Genomic DNA, 17,288 nt, shown 5'->3' with positions numbered 1-17,288 from the left:
TCAAACACAGTGATCATTATGCAATATTAATGTTACTGAGTACAATGTTCTTCTGGTTCTGCTCACTTCACTTTGCATCAGTCATGTAAGTCTTCCTAGGTTTTGCTGAAAGCATCCTGCTCATCATTTCTTACAGCAGAACAGTATTTCATTAAGTTCATACACCACAACTTGTTAAGCTATTCTCCAATTAATGGATATCCCGTCAATTTCCAGTTCTTTGCCACCACAAAAAAACTGCTACAGTTTTGTACAAATAAGTTATTTTTCTTTTTCTTTGATCTCTTTGGGATACAGTTATTTTAAATGGAATTTCTCTTTCTATCACTTCCTGCTAGACTTTGTTGGTAATATATAGAAATGCTGATGATTTGTGTGGGTTTATTTTAAATCCTGCAATTTTGCTAAAGTTGTTAACTATTATTTCAAAGAGTATTTTAGTTAATTCTCTAGGATTCTCTAAGTATACCATCATATCCCTGTTGCTTAATTTTATTCCTTTAATTATTTTTTCTTGTCTTATTGCTATAACTCATATTTCTAGCACAATATTGAATATTAGTAATAATGGGTGTCCTTGTTTCACCCTTGATCTTATTAGGAAGGTTTCTAGTTTATCTCCATTACAGATAATGCTTGCTCACAGTTTTAGAAAGATACTGTTGCTGAGTCATTTCAGTTGTGTCTGACGCCATTTGGGGTTTTCTTGCAAAGATACTAGAATGGTTTACCATTTCCTTCTCCATCTCATTTTACAGATGAGGAAACTGAGGTATACAGGGTTGAGTGAGTTACCCAGGGTTACACAGGTATAGTGTCTGAGGCTGAATTTGAACTCAGGCAGAGAGTCTTCCTGATTCCAAGCCAGGTGCTTATCTATTGTGTCACCTATCTTCACCAGATAGACTGAGCTTATCATTTTATGCCTGAATACATGGCCAATTTTTGCAAAGGTGCCATATACAGCTGAGAAAAAGTGTGACCTACTTAAATATGATTTAAAGTAGCTAACTAATACCAAAAATAACCATTAAGTGCACTAAGGAAATACTAGAAAATTTCCCATAAAAAGGAGTAAAACAAGGATGCCCTTTTCCCCCTCTTAATATTTCATAAGATTCTAGGAATACTAGCAATAAGCAATAGGAGAAAGAAATTAAATACATAAAGATGGGCAAAAAGGAGAAAAACTATCTTCACTGGTCCATAATACTTAGATAATTCTAAAGAATTAACAATGAAACTAATTTTTATAATTAATAGCCTCAGCAAAGCTTGAGGCTATAAAATACATGCCCAAAATTAATAGTATTTTCAAATAATGATAACAAAATCCTGAATAAAAAATAAAAAGGAAAGCCCCATTTAAAAGAAATATAAGGGCCACAAAATATGCAGGAGTCAGTCTACAAAAGCATATTCAATTCCTGTATAGTTTAAATTACAAAATGTACCTTAAAAATGAAAAACAGATTAAATACCTAAGAGAATAATCAGTACTCCTAGTCAGAATGTCTCAAGTTAATTAAAATGACAAAGCTATCAAGGTTAATTTTTGGATTAGGTGCTAAACCAATCAAACTACCAAAGGGATGCATTACAGAGTTAAGCAAAATAACAATAAAATTCTTTTGAATCAACGAAAGATTTAGAGTATCAAGTGAAATCGTAGGAAAAATGGAATTGGGAGAATGATTAACACTGCCAGAACAAAATTATATTATAAAAATCATCAAAACTATTTAGTACTGTTAAATATGGAAAAGTGAATCGATGGAACTGACTGAAGAAGGAAAAATCAGAAATAATGGAACTCAATAACCCAATGTTCCATAAACTTGAAAAAAATTACCAATGGAAAAACTATTTAATAAGAACTGCTGGGAAAGCTATAAAAAATATGGTAGAAGTGAGGCTGAGTTATACCTTATTCTGAAATAAATTCAAAATCAGTATATAACCTGAATATTCAAACTCCTACTATAAAAAAATAAAAGACTCATTTTGCCCATATATCTTGCTGCTATGACACATCCAAAAAGAGTTCACTTGCAAAAAGAAAGTCTCACTATACATCAAAATATTTCTAGCAGCACTTTGTGGTAGCAAAGAAATGGAAATAAAGTAGCTGCCTATTGATTAGGGAATGGCTAAGTAAATTGTGGTGGTGTAAGAAATGACTAGAAGGTGAAATCAGAGTTCCATGAAAATACTTATATGAATTGGTGTGAAATGAAGTAGCCAGAGACAGGAAAACAATACACACTATGAGTATGACAATTAAAATGGAGAGAATCAAAGCCACAAAACAATCAAAACTGAAAGTTGAAAAATTATAAAGAATCTTGATGCCACAGAAGAGATTTGATGAGACCCCATTCTACTCAGGAGGTAGGAATCCCCAGATATGAAGCATTGAATAGGTCATACTTTTTTCAATATGATTATTGGTTTTCCTGACTTTTTTCTCCTCTTTTGTAAAAAAGAGAGGATGGCTTCTATGGAATGGGGAGGGAAAGGAAAACAAAGGAAAATGTATAGAAAAGAGCAACAATAAAGGTCACTTTTTAAAATTTAATAAAGAAAAATTGTTCAGAAGGGGATATAAGCAAAAAATAATTTTATCACTACCATTTTCAATTGAAAATATATTTAAAAATACAAAATTATGTTAATGGAAGTTAACAATTACATATGCTATCCACTTTCTGTTCTTTGTGTATCAAAACATTATTTTTTATGATTTTTTAGTTCATGATAAAGGTATTTTTTTAAATATGTTAAAATGTTGTTATTGTTGTTCTGTTTGCTGGCCACTTAACTTGGGGTTACTGACTAGATTGTTCTTCCTCTCTTCCTCTCTCTCTCTCTCTCTCTCTCTCTCTCTCTCTCTTCTCTCTCTCTCTCACTCTCTCTTTCTCCAAAACTTTATACCCAGTTCACTTCACTCTGAAGCTCATAGATTGGACCCCAATAGGTGCCAAGCTCCACTTAATGCTAAAATGTAGATCATATTTGAGAATATTTATTGGTTGTGTGTCTTAAGAGGTAGTTATATTTATCAATGTGAAATTTAAGAGCTTATAGAGAATCATAAGCAAAAATTAACAGCAAAAATAGCAAAAAAATTAACTTTCTCTAGAACTTACTTTGCCTTCATCTTTAATATTAGATCCAGTATTCATAGATTGAGATATTTAAAGAATATTCTCATATTCTTCTCTCTCTCTCTCTCTCTCTCTCTCTCTCTCTCTCTCTCTCTCTCTCTGTCTTATTAGCCACAATAGCCTCCTACTATCATTAGATAATCTCTAAACACAATATACAAATAGCATGAGGTGCCTTATTAACAAAAATGGATAAAAACATATTTTCTGTTTCTTATATCACCATAGTATCCCACATGTACCTCCCCTCCTCCCACCCTGGGAGACATCCCATATGACAATTTTTTAGATAGAAATATAAAGTCAGAACAATTGATTGATGCATTGAAAAAAATCTGTAAACATGTGAAATGTGTAACACCTATGAACCTCCCACCTCAATGAAACGGTAAGTTGGTTGTCTTCTCATATCTCTTCATTTGAGTCTCACTTGATCTTTATAATTTTGTTTCATTTACTTTATGTTGTTGGTGTATGATTGTTTTTTTTTTCATTTCCATTGTTTTAGTTACTGTTTATATTGCTTTTTCAGGCTGTTCTCTTCACTCACATCAGTTATATAGATCTTTCCACGCTTCTCTGCATTCATCACACACATCATTTCTTACAGCACAGTAACATTCCATTACAACTAGGAGCTACAATTTGTTCATGCATTCCCCAATTTATGGGTGTCTACTTTGTTCCAATTCTTAGATACCACAAAAAAGTGCTGCTATAAATATTTTGGAGTATATGGGGACTTTTTTCTTATCAGTGGCTTCCTTAGAGTATAAGCCCAGTGATGGATTCTCTGATTCAAAGGATTTGGACATTATAGTCACTTTATTTGCATCATTCCAAATTTATTTCCAAAATAGTTGTACAACGTCACACCTGCACACAACTTTCACCAACAAATGTGTTAGTATGTCCATCTTCCCACAACTCCTCCAACATCGATTGTTGTCGTTTTTTTGGTCATTTTGCAACTTTGCAGGGTTTAAGGTGAAACCTCAAGGTGATTTTTGGTTTCATTTCTCCTATCATCAGAGATTTGGAACATTTGATAATGTGATTGTGAAGATTTTTCAGTACTTCTTTTGAGAACTACTTGTTGATATTCTTTGACCATTTATCCATTATGGAATGTTTATTAGCCATGTATCTTTACTAATTGTTCATATGATTGGTGGTGATTGTCGTCTTTCATACTCCAAGAGGAACAAAATGACATCATAATGGCGGGGTCAATGTACAGTGTGTCCAAACTGTGGCTAGTCAGACAAATATGAGTTCAGAAGACTCGAACACGAGTAAGGCACAAATAGCCCATATGACCATTTGGGAAAGAGATGTCTCTAATTTTATGCATCTCACATTTCTTTTGAGCTACCACAATTCTGCTTTACTCATAAAACGCAATGCCTTCTTTGATACGAGCATGCCATGCTGCACAGTCCTGTGCCAGTCTCTCCTATGTCTCACACCAAAGTTCTTCAGAGACACCTTAATGGTATCCCTGCATTGTCTCTGTAAAATAGCCCTTTAGGTAAATGCATATTTGCCATTCAAACAGTGCAGCCTCCATTGGAATTATACTCTCTGCAATAAAGTTCGAATGTTTGTCAGTTCAGCTTGAGAAAAGACCTCAGTGTCCAGTACTTTATACTGCCAGATGATCTTCAGACTCAGTTTCTGAGACAATTCAAAAGGAAGCAATTCAATTTCCTGGCATGGCCTTGATATACTGTCCTGGTTTCACAAGCATACAACAACGAGGTAAGCACAATGGCCCTGCAGAACTTCGGTTTGGTGGGCAGTTTAATATCTCTTTTTTTCCATACATCCTTTCGAAGCCTCTCAAATGCTGAGCTAGCTCTGGCAATGTATGCGTCAACCTAATTATCTATGTGAACATCCCTGGAACAACCATCTAAGACAAAAACTGAGAAATAACTCTACCAGAATCCTTTTCTGAGACAAATAAAACCCTAATACTTAAACCAGGGAAAGATAGAAGAATGGACATCTTACTTTGTTTCCAGTTCTTTGCTAACACAAAAAAAGTGTTGCTAGAAATATTTTGATGCACAGGGAGCCTTTCTTTTTGCCAGTGAGTTCTTTTGGATATATACCTAGCAACAGATTCTCTGGGTAAAAGGTACATTGAAAGCAGTATAATTCAAAATTGTATTCCAGAATGATTTTACCAGCTCACGGTACCAATAATACTTTATTGTGGCTTTCTTTCCACACCCCTCCCTGTTGACAAATGGTAGCTTTTGTAATCTTTGCCAATTTGGTAGATATAAGGTAAAACCCTTATCAGAAAAATTTGATACATTCTCCTGTTTGATTACTCCCTGGATGCATTGTTGTTGTCTGTGCAGAAGCTTTTTGGTTTCAAGTAATAACAGTTATCTATTTCATCTTTAGTAATTGTTCCTGCCTTCATCTTTGGTTAAGAAGATATCTCTTACCTACAATTGTGAGAAGTATACAATCTGGTTCTCTTCTTATTTTTATAGTATGATCTTTAATATTAAGGTCATATATCCATTTGAAATGTATTATGCAATGTGATGTAAGGTGTTAGTTTTAGCCTATTTTCTGCCAAACTGATTTCAAGTTATCTCAACAGTTTTTACTAGGATTTGAACTAGAACTGGGTTCAAATAGGTTTAAAACTCATTGAAAACATGCATTTGGTAGGTTTCTAGATAGTTTAGAATATTATATTTCCAGATTTTATAAGTGTGCACATATAAGAATTTTTTCTAGGTGACATGTCATTTTTAGTAATAAAAAGTTAGGTTTTTTAATGCCTTGCTAATCTGATCGGATCTGATTAGACTGTCATTTTTACCTTGTTATGTAGCTGACAAAGAGTTCAGTCTAAAACAAAAATTAAGAAAAGTCTGAGTTCTATTTTCCTCATGTTCACTTGGGTTCACATAATTCATATTGTCTTCAAATCAGTTTCTCTGTAGGAATCCTTCTAAAGCATTTTTGTAAGGGTGAGTTTAGCTAAAACTAGATAATATAACTCACATATGAACCTAATTGGTTATACCCTCTATGATGTATATAAATCTAATTCTTTCCTCTGGGTATCTTATGCGCCATATAAGACCCTTGACCATTTGAAATACAGACCAAGTAAAGATACCTCTGTATTAAATAAGTAAAACAATTTTTCTTATTTTAAAATTTAAAAATAAGTTGTTCTAATATTTTCTTCCCACATCCTACTGGATTGTCTTATGTGTTCTCAGGGATATACGCCCCACACTTTCAAGATCAGTGGTCTAAAGGACTGTATATCCTGAAAGTAAGAGGAGAAAAGCTGACTACTGGAAGGGAGTGTAGGATGGATAAATTATAGGTCTCATAGCATAATAAATGGTAATTATTTTTACATTATGGTCCTATAGCATGCATATGTTACTGTGGAGAACAAAGTTGGGTAGCTGGTAACTCATTCTTCCCTTTAGGGAAAAGGATCATGTCTATCTCCTCCCATTGGGCTAGCTAGGAATGAGATTTTCATTTCTTGTATACCCCTCTCTTTCCTCCCCCTTTTGGGAGAGTTTGTGCCTAAAAGGTCCAGAACCATCCTCTCCTCCCCTCCCTCTGAGGACTTAATGATCCAGACTAAAATTATAGTAAAAGGCTCAATAATCGATAGGTAAAAAATGAACCATAAATTCAGTTTAAATTATACTTTGGGAAAATTTCTAGAAGTATTAATAAAATCAAATAATAGCTCATCATAAACATAGAAAACATAACCTTCAACCTAGAACTTAACTCCCAAACCCACTGAATTCTATAAATACGAATAGGCAGAAGCGTCCCTGATTATACTATCTGAGCACAACCAGAGTACATCAGAAAAATACACAGGTGTTTTAAGTGAAGAGAAACAGAATTTTTAAAAGAGCAGTTTAAATAATAACAAGGAAACAAAATAATGTGAAGAGGAAGGGCTGTTGGAGTTAGAGACCTTTACAAAGTTTCTTTGTGGTTCTCTTAGAGGAATGGGCACTTCCTAGCAAACAAAGTTAACAATGCTTGTCATTAAGTCAAGGCTAAGATAACCCATCAACAGCCTCTACCTTTAGTCCACATTCCCAATCACCATAACAGTGTTTTGGCTCTCCTAAAACCACTCCAGTCCTTTGTCTTCCTCTCCTGCGGCACTGTCTCTCCGTCCTCTTTCAATGTTTCCACCAGATGTTATAATCCTTCCCTGCTGCCCTAGCCTCGCTGTTGTTCTTTCTCTCCCAAGGGTGGGTAAAAGAGCAAAACCAACAAGAATCAGAATTCTCAGTGAAGATTAAAACTACTTCCTGCAACCTCAGGGAATTTCATCTCAACCTGCCCAAGCATCTGTTAAATTCTAAAGATGATTCTGAATAATATCTCAGGCAGTTTTGAAACAGACTTTAATATGGGTATCAAAGTAAATTTCAATTTGAAACATGAGAAAAATATTTGAAAACACTCAATTGTTGATGATGGCAGTACCCATAAGATAGAAATGAGATAATGTATGTGAAGTGCTTTGTAAACCTTAAAATACTATACAAATTTTAGCAATTGTCATTACCTACAATCTCCTTGGTGATAGTATATAACTCCAGTATCTGAATCTATATTACATAGCTGAGTGCTAAGGGGATAGATTATTTAAACATATCCTAGCTTCTATCATTTTTTGAAAGATTGACGATCTCTTCATGTTGGTTGCATACTAAGAACAGTTATTAGAATTGAAGTGCTTCTCAAAGTAAAATACATAAGGATCCTATCTGTAGTCCACAGACCAGTCTCCTCAAATCCAGGGAAGTGTTCATTAAGTATCCAATTATGAGCTATACACCTTATGGTAGATACAAAAGCAGGGTTATACATGATGGATGACAGAAAATAGGCTCAAAATCTAGCAGGGGAGATAAAATACTTATTAAATAATAATATATAATAATACATTGTATAATGTAATTGTGTAATATATAATAATATAAATAATAAAATTTAACAATTATAAGTACCAAGATATGTGGAAATGAACATATAACAGGATCATACATCTAGAACCAGAGCCAGCTTATGCCAGGTCCTAAAACACAACTATTAAATTTTCAGTGTGAACATTTAGATCTCAAAAATCACAAATCCTCCAAATCAGAGATTGATTTGTTGTTTTGTTGATTTATAGACTTAAGAAAGTGAAGGAGAAGAAGTTTTTAATGCAAAGTAAACTTAAAAGTATGTTTCACATTTTTAGGAGAACCAGTTGTTAAAGACATTCACCAGCACACCTCTGCCTTTAAGGGACCTTAGAACCAAGGCATTTTATAGGTGTGAAATAAAGTATCATTAAGCTTAAATGACTTACACAAGGGCACACATAAAGTAGTCTGGCCAGAATCCCAAACCAAACCATTCGACTCCAATTCCAGTTCTCTTTCCAGTGTACTATGTCATGCTGCCTTGTATAAATAGGGGATCATGTTATTGTTCAGTCATTTTAAGTCATGTCCAACTTTGGGACCCCATTTGGGGGTTTTCTTGGCAAGAATTTCTTGGCAAAGAGTTATCTTTCTCTGCCATTTCCTTCTCCTGTTCATTTTACAGATGAGGAAACTGAGGCAAACAGGGTTAAGTGACTCATCCAGGGTCACACAAACTAGTAAGCATCTGAGGCCAGATTTGAACTGAAGAGGATGAGTCTGATTCTAGGCCTGACACCCTGTCCACTGCACTACCTATTTGCCACAGAGGATCTAAGATGAAAGAAATATGGGATGGTATGGTTAAATGTGACTTTGTGAAGGTGATAGGCCTGAATAAGGGTCAAGGATTGAGAGGGAATCAAGAAAAGGGAGGAACTGAAATGTACTCTTTATTTCCCTCCTAAGTATTTCATTCTTCTGATTACTTTCTTGCATCATTTTGTGAAGTGGCAAGCATGAATGAGTGGAATATGAGGTCCCTGAGGGAGGATCCATCCCTTCTCCAGATTTTCACTTTTCTGTTGAGAGAAACACTATACTACCAGTTACCCCACTTTACAACCTTCACCCTTTCCTCTCTCAATTCCTACATCTAATCAGTTGGTAACTCTTGTTGATCCAACTTTCATACACTCTCCCACATCCATCCCCTTCTTTCCGTTCATACAGCCTAGTTTAGGGTCTCATCACTTCTCCTTTGTACTATTGCAATAGACTCCTGATTAGTTTTCATGACTTGGGGCTGTTCCATTTCCAATCAATTCTCCAAATAGCTGTCGAACTGGTGTTCCTATAATACAGATCTTATCATATCACATGCAACACCTCCCCAATGTAGAAATTTTCAATGGTTTCTATTTGTTGCTAATATCAAATATCAAATCCTTATCCTAGCATTTAAAGCCCTTCACAATCTGGTTCCCACCAACCATTCCAGTCTTATTTTATTACTCCCCTTCACACAGTCATTATTTTAATCAAACTATCCAAATAACTGTTACTCATGTGAAATGGTTCATTCTGGCCACACTTTCTCAGGACAGGCTTGCTACTCTCCCCCTCAAGGTTCTCACATACCTGAGAAGCTTGGGAGAGATCTTTCTTTTCTAAACTGTCAGCTCAAGATACTACTAGACGAGTTCCCCCCATTTTAGGGAACATTGACTAGTACTATGCCATTTAACCGCTTAATACTGGGTAACATTTACGAAGGGATATTTACTTCAAAACTATATCAAGATAGGTCTATGTCCCAAAGACAACAAAAGACAACAAATGACCCTGTGTAAGTCATTTAAGCTTCATGAGATTTAATTTCACACCTGTAAAATGCCTTGACTCCCTAAAATAAACACTTCTGTATGCTAGAAAATGACTTAGCTATTCTCAGAAATACAATAATCCAAGAAAAACACCAATGGATTAATGATGAAACATACTATCCACTTCCAAAGAAAGAATTGATATTGTTTGAACACATACTCAAGCATTCAATTTTTCACACTCTTTCTTTATCTTTTCTTTGAGTCTTCTTGCACAAAATGACTAATATAGAAATGTTTTACATGACTGCAAATGTACAACCTATATCTGATTGCTTACCGTCTCAAGGAGGGTGGTGGGGAGGGAGATAGAGATGAAGTGAGAGAGGAACAAAATTTGGAACTCAAAACTTTTTTTAAATGTTAAAAATTATTTTAACATGTAATTAGGGAAAAAATAAAATATATTTTAAAAAATATAGCAAGAAGAAATGTACAACGATTTTTCCTAACACTTCAGAACTATCACCCTAACCTTATCCCATACTGCTTTAGTCTTAGTCTGGGGTATAGGGAGAAGGATATAGGGAATTGGATTCAAAATTTAGCTCAGTTCCTACATAGCATTTGGCCCAACAAGTTCATATCCCAAAGACGCAATTGTTGCCAGATGAATCCTCACCTCTGTTTTTACTGTCATGGGTCTAAAAATGTCTCCTTCCTAGGGCATTGACGCTGCACTGGCTGCAATATGAATGCAATGGGATACATTGGCACATGTGCTGACCCTATGAGATTGCTCAAATGACATCTCTATGTGGAAGACAGCAGAAAGCTGCTTCTCATTAAAGGCCAAGGTCTCCCACTGCATCCTGGGCCATCTCCAGCTGTCCTGATCCATATCTGGCCACTGGACCCAGATGGCTCCTGAGAAGAGGGTGAGGACTTTGCACAGCCCTCCCTCACTTAAATGCAATTCACTTGCAAGTCATGGCATCATCTTCCTGATGTCATCATCCTCCTCAAGAACAAAAAACAAACTGCAACACAGCTTCTCATCTCACTTCTGACTCCCAGATTCCCGATGGTCATTCTTTCAACCAAGTTGAATAATCCACTCACTGTACCCCATAATAGAAAAGAACAAACAAAAAGGCTAAGAAGGCCCTGTTTCTCAGAGATAATATGACCTTACAGACCAAAGAAGTCCCAGAGGCCTATTCCTTTACAAAATAGCCTCTTACAAGATGTAATAAATTAAACTTACCATACACTCCCATAAGTGAGTGCAGCAACAGAGACAAAGAAGTTACCAAAGATTTCAAAAGCTCTTTTTGAATTACTCCAAAGCCAAAGAGTCTCATCTTCATCCCAAGAGTTTGGCTGACCGAAATCAGTGACCGAATGCCCACATATGCTCTGGTCTCCAAGGCACTTACCTTCCATGGCATCACAATTCTGCCAGAAGCAGCTCTCTGCTGTCGTCCATAGAGATGTCATCTGAGCAAGCTCATAGGGTTTGTACCTGTACCAACAAACTTCCCTGCACCCGTAGAAACATTCATTCCTTTGCCTCTGTCATTGTACAACCTATGTTTACAACATACTCCCACCACAGAATTCCATAGTTACCTTGACAGTACTATTAAGACCCTATCTCCTACAGGAGGTCTCTCTCCTTGAAATAATTGTGTATTATTCTGTTTATGTGTTGCATTTTACTTATATACTTTTTGGATCCTCTCAGTAAAATGTAACCTCTGTGAAGACTTTTTCATTATTGTCTTTATGTAGTGCCTAGCACAGACCTTGTATGTTACAGGTGATTACTCAGTGTTGACTTGAAATTTGTTGGCTCTCCTGTCATGCCAAAGCAGTCTGCCACTGAAAAACTTAAATTGTTTTTTTGTTTTTGTTTTTGTTAAGAAATGCAATGTGATGGTAAGTGAGACCACAGATTGGAAATTACTGTTTCTCAGCTCCATTTTCAAAGCCCCCCATGACTTCTGAGCACTTACTGTGTTGCAACATACTTTCCAAAAAGCTCTTCCTTCCTAGAACGATTTGAGATCAGCTGCTCTCCATTCGATGTTGCTCTGGGCTCACTGAAATTCATACACATTAAGAGTCTGGAGATTGTGGAGACTTTAGTACTGCCAACTTTTTTTTGGCTATGTAAGGAATATTATAAGGATACCCTTGTGGATCGAGAGCTACAAGAGAGAAGAAAAGTCTGAGAATATGCAATGTCTTAACAGAAAACAAAACACCAAAATAGTTGCATTTTAAAAATATATGAGGAGACTGGCAAACAACATAAGCCCAGCTGAGGAGCTCATTACATTTTATGGATACTCCATCCAAAGCCTTTAAATTTAACAATTAAAAAGACACTGGGGAAGAAGGTAATGTTCAATTTTGGTGCATTAAACCTGTTGTTTATGTTTCACTGAGTGACTTATCCAAATTTTCAGCTGTAGCTGCTTAAAAGCAGAGGTGCTAACGTTGAGCTGTGAGGAAATAGCACTTCAATCCACTTCTCTCCCTGAATAAGACAACCATTCAAAATATTTTTAAAGGAACTGGACTGGGGTGAAAAATACATTTTTTAAGTAGTTGACCCACACACAATAATATGCAAGAATACATCAGGATATACATGATGCCAAAATACAAGCTCTATGGAAAAAACATGATTAAAATGCATGTCCATTTCTAAAAGTTAGAAAGATCAAATCTCATTCATATAGAACTTTAAACCTTACAGAGCTCTTTCCTTACAATTCTCCTATGAAGTAGGTAATGTAAGTATTAATACATTCATTTTACAATAGGTTCTGAGAATTTAAATGATTTGCCCATGAGTATACAGTAAGTATATGAAATAGGATTTGAACCCAAGTTTTCTAACTCCAAACCCAATACTTGGTCCTTTATGTTATGTTGCCTTCCTCTCTTACTTCTATGACCCATTTCTTATGAATATACCAAAGCTCTTGATGTGAATGCCTTCATTCAGCCTTCACATCTCAAAGGAAAAAGTCTATTGCGGTACTCATTCATGCACTGAGGACTCATTAGTGGCATTATTCCCCTTATGCTGAGAGCTGGGAAAGATACAAGATTTAGACGATTTACAGTTCCTTCCCTTGGGGAGCTTAAAATCAAGCAGGAAGACAAAATATAAAAAGACAACTACAAGTGCACATTATTACATAAGTGAATTAAAGTGCCAACAAAAAAATGCAAAAGAAAAAATTCCATGTAAGTTATAAAGCAGAAGGTTGTTAAGTAAGAGCACTGAGAAAGAGTTCAGGAAGGTTGCAAAATTTGGGTTGAAATTTAAATTATGAATGGGAATTCAACAGGAAAAGAGGCAGAGAGAATACTCTAGGCAAGGAGGAGAACATAGGACATATTTTCAGTGACAGAAAGTAGTTTGATTTGTCTAAAGCAGAAAATCTATGAAGGAGAAGAATATGATGTAAAGTAAAACGAAGGGTGAAAGGATTTATATGACAGGCAGAAGATTGGAGGAAGTGCCTGCTATGTATCAGATATTATGCTAAGCACTTTTAACAAATAGTATCTAATTTCATCCTCACAACAACCCTGTGAAATACGTACAATTTTGATTCTCATTTTATAGTTGGGGAAACTGAGGCAGACAGAGGTTTAAGAGACTTTCTTAGGGTCATATGGCCACCAAGTTTCTGAGGCTGTTTTGTTTTCAGGTCTTAATGATTCCAGACCCAGTCATCTACCCACTGAGCCACTTAGCTGCCAATAGGGAGCCACTGAGGAGTCTTTGAATAGGAGTGACATAATTAGATCTAAACCTAAGAAACTTACCGGAAACATTATGATCTCTATATTATGGAAGTCGGAGAGCGGAAGCAAGAAAACCTTTCAGGAGGCTCTTGCTTTAGTCAATTTTGGTACCAATCAATAGACATTTATCAAACACCTACCTTGTGCCCGACACCATACTAAGCAATCAATAAAGATTTGTACCAAATTGGTGAGGGCAGAAATGGAGATGAATAGGAGACATGTTGAAGAGATGAAATTAATGGATCTTGCCAATTCATTGAATATGTAAAGTGGAGGAGTTAGGAGTAAAAACAAAAGCAGTAACAAGATAGAGAGTGGCACAAAAAATCAGTGACTCCATTGCCTCTGAGATAAATAATCAGTAGTTTGACAAGTCCTTCACAATATAGGACTATCCTATATTACTGTATGCACTCTATGTTCTACGCCTTTGTAACCTCAGTCACCTTACTATAGCTGGTAATGAATAAATATTTATTGGATTGGATTGGAAGAGAAAGAAACCCAGAACTTTAGAATAGATTTTGAGTTACATAATAAGCTGTTGAGGAGCTAGATCTAAGAAGATTCCTGACTCTATGAGTGCTTTCCCTCTATATTAGAATCACTATCTTTGGAGTGGGGGGGGGAGGGTAGAAATGGGGAGAAAATTTGTAATTCAAACTCTTGTGAAAATTAATGTTGAAAACTAAAAATATTAAATACATAAATAATGATAAAAAATTTTAAAAAAAGAATCGCTATCTACAAACGATGACGAATTGCTGTTCTAAGTCTCCCACATCTATGGGAAACTGCCTGATGGAGTATTTGAAACACTAGAACCACTTGACATTGGACTTCACACTGTGCCAATGCATTAAACATAATTCTCCATTCTGGGAGCCCATCATTTAAAAAGAAGCACTTCCTTATTACACTTCTTAGAATCATCCAGCCTATTTAATTTGTTTTTTTGAGGCAATCTTGGTTAAGTGACTTGCCCAGAGCCACACAGCTCGTAAGTATCTGAGGTCAGATTGGAACTCAGGTTCTCCTTACTCCAAGTCCCATGCATACACTGCATCACCTAACCGGCCCCAGCCTATTTATTTTAAGTATATTTTCTGCCCATCACACATGGATATTGTACCACATAAACAGCAAATTTCATCAACAATAATGAAATATTTTAAATAATTTATTTTAAAAAGGAATATTGACCATGAATATAACAAATTAAACATGCTTATTAACAATTTAGGGGTATATTACTAATTTTGACATATATAATATCATAGAGAAGTATTGTAGAATACAGTACCGTAGAGAACTGGCCTCTGAGCCAGGAAGACCTGGGCTCAAGTCCTGTCTCTAGCACATACTTGCTATGTTTACGTGGCCCTGGGCAAGTCACTTAAGCCTTCTATTTGCCAATCTTTAAGATTATAAGCTTCAGAGAAAGTACTGAGCTGAACTGATAAATAAATTCTTTACAACAAAGAAATCAAAGGTCTAGTCTTTATCCTATTGTAACAATGTTTTAGTCACTCCTTTTAAGTCCTCATCAGTATTCCTCATCCATTCATTCTCATTTTCTTTTTCCTCTTTTGTAGAGTTAGTCTGAATTCTATTCCTCTGTTTCTTGGTTTAACTTTGTACCATTTCTTAAAGTCCTTTCATGGTTTGTTTGTATTCAAAAATTCATAGAATCATAAATTTACGGCTAAAAGGAACTTTGGAGACCATTAACCTCCTGAATTTACAAATGACAACTAAGTTCACTTACAAATGAAACCAAGGCCCCAAGAGCTGGGAACTTGCCCAGTTTCATAGAGCTAAAGGGACAGAAGCTAGAATGACAGAAGGTAGATTAGAATCCAGGTCAACTAATGCAGAAACCAATGCTGTGTGGCTCTTCAGCATGTTGTAGTAATCCAATACATTAATATATCACAATTTAATCATTCTTTTATTACTGGCCTTTTAGATATGCTTTAGGTTAAGGTTTAACAGTTTAGGTTTAATTTGTAGGTTACAGTTTTTTTTTTATTTTTTTAGGGGGTGGATCACTTATAATACTCAAATGGATCTATGATTTAATTGATCCACGGCTCCCTTTTAGAGATGACAATTACATCTCACTCATGCCTGCCTAAACTGTGTGACTCTCATTCATGTTTTCACAAAAAGTTTTCCACAAAAGTTTCACCCAAAGTATAGGAGACCTTCCTTATTTACTTCTGACATTACAACAATATCAGTGGAGCCTTCTAGCTTTGTATCAGCCCTTCATTCTTGTCATGTGAACACACTATCTTCTTTTCTCCATAATGCTGTTATGGAACTATTTGAATAGATAACTTTTTGTTTTCAATAACACTTTTGGGTTATGTTCCCAATAATAGAATTATTGGGTCAAAGAATATGTATGATACAGTATACTTTTTTTTTACTGTGTACTAACAGATTATTCTCCAAAGAGATTCTTACAGGTTTTCAAATCTATTAACAATGTCTTAGAGTATCTATTTCACAATTCACATCTATTTCACAATTCCATCTTTACTGACTTCTATTATTTCAATATTTGTTATCAATTGGATTAAGGAAGCACCTTAATATACTATTTTGTATATCTTGAATTACTCCAGATTTTTCAATTGATCACTAACAATCCATGCTTCCTCTTTTTAAAATTCTCTACTTGTATCCTTTAACTACTTGCCTATTGGAAATTAGGGCTACCTTTGTGAATTTTTAATAGTTTTTTAAAATAAAATTTTGAAATCAAGTTTTTAGAGGAAGCTAAGTAGATTGAATGAGATTATAATTGTAAAGCATTTCCCACAGTGCCTGGCACACGATGAGCACTATATAAATATTACTATTTTTATTATTATCATTATTATTATCATCTCGCCAGATGGACAAAATGGATAAAAGACTAGACTTAAAGAGACCTGAGTTCTTATTCTATTTCAGACACTAACTAGTTGAATTTGTCCCTAGCAAAATCATTTAATTTCATTCAAACTCTTTTTCTTTATCTCTAAAATAGAGATAATAAGAACACATACCTCACAGAGTTGTCATGAGTATCAAATGGAAAAATACATCAACAACTTCTATAAATCATAAAGTGCCCTATAAGTATTAGCTATTATTAAAGTAATTTTATGTCCTGGATTCTGTAAATATTTTTTCAAGTTGTTATAAAAGAATGAATTTTTAATGTCTGTGCTAACACAGGTTTAAAATGTTGATTAAATTTACCAGTCATTGACCAGCGATTTAATTTGCTAAAACCTAATTGTCAGCTTGACTAACTGGTTAGTGATGAAGTGGTCATCAAATCAGTTCCCCAAAACCCTATTAAACCAGACACAATCTCGTTCAAGTTTTTATTCCTTCCATCACCATTGCTAATTTTACTTTAGCGATGAGCGATTTGCTGGTCAGGCCTCCCATTTGAACAAAATCCTGTTTAATTCATCTTTAGATGGTTTGTGAGCTGTCTTTGAATCTTGCCTCTTAAAATA

Source organism: Trichosurus vulpecula, chromosome 3 (genome assembly GCF_011100635.1).
Source record: "Trichosurus vulpecula isolate mTriVul1 chromosome 3, mTriVul1.pri, whole genome shotgun sequence".
Classification (NCBI taxonomy): Eukaryota; Metazoa; Chordata; class Mammalia; order Diprotodontia; family Phalangeridae; genus Trichosurus; species Trichosurus vulpecula.
Note: the sequence above shows the minus strand (reverse complement) of the source record.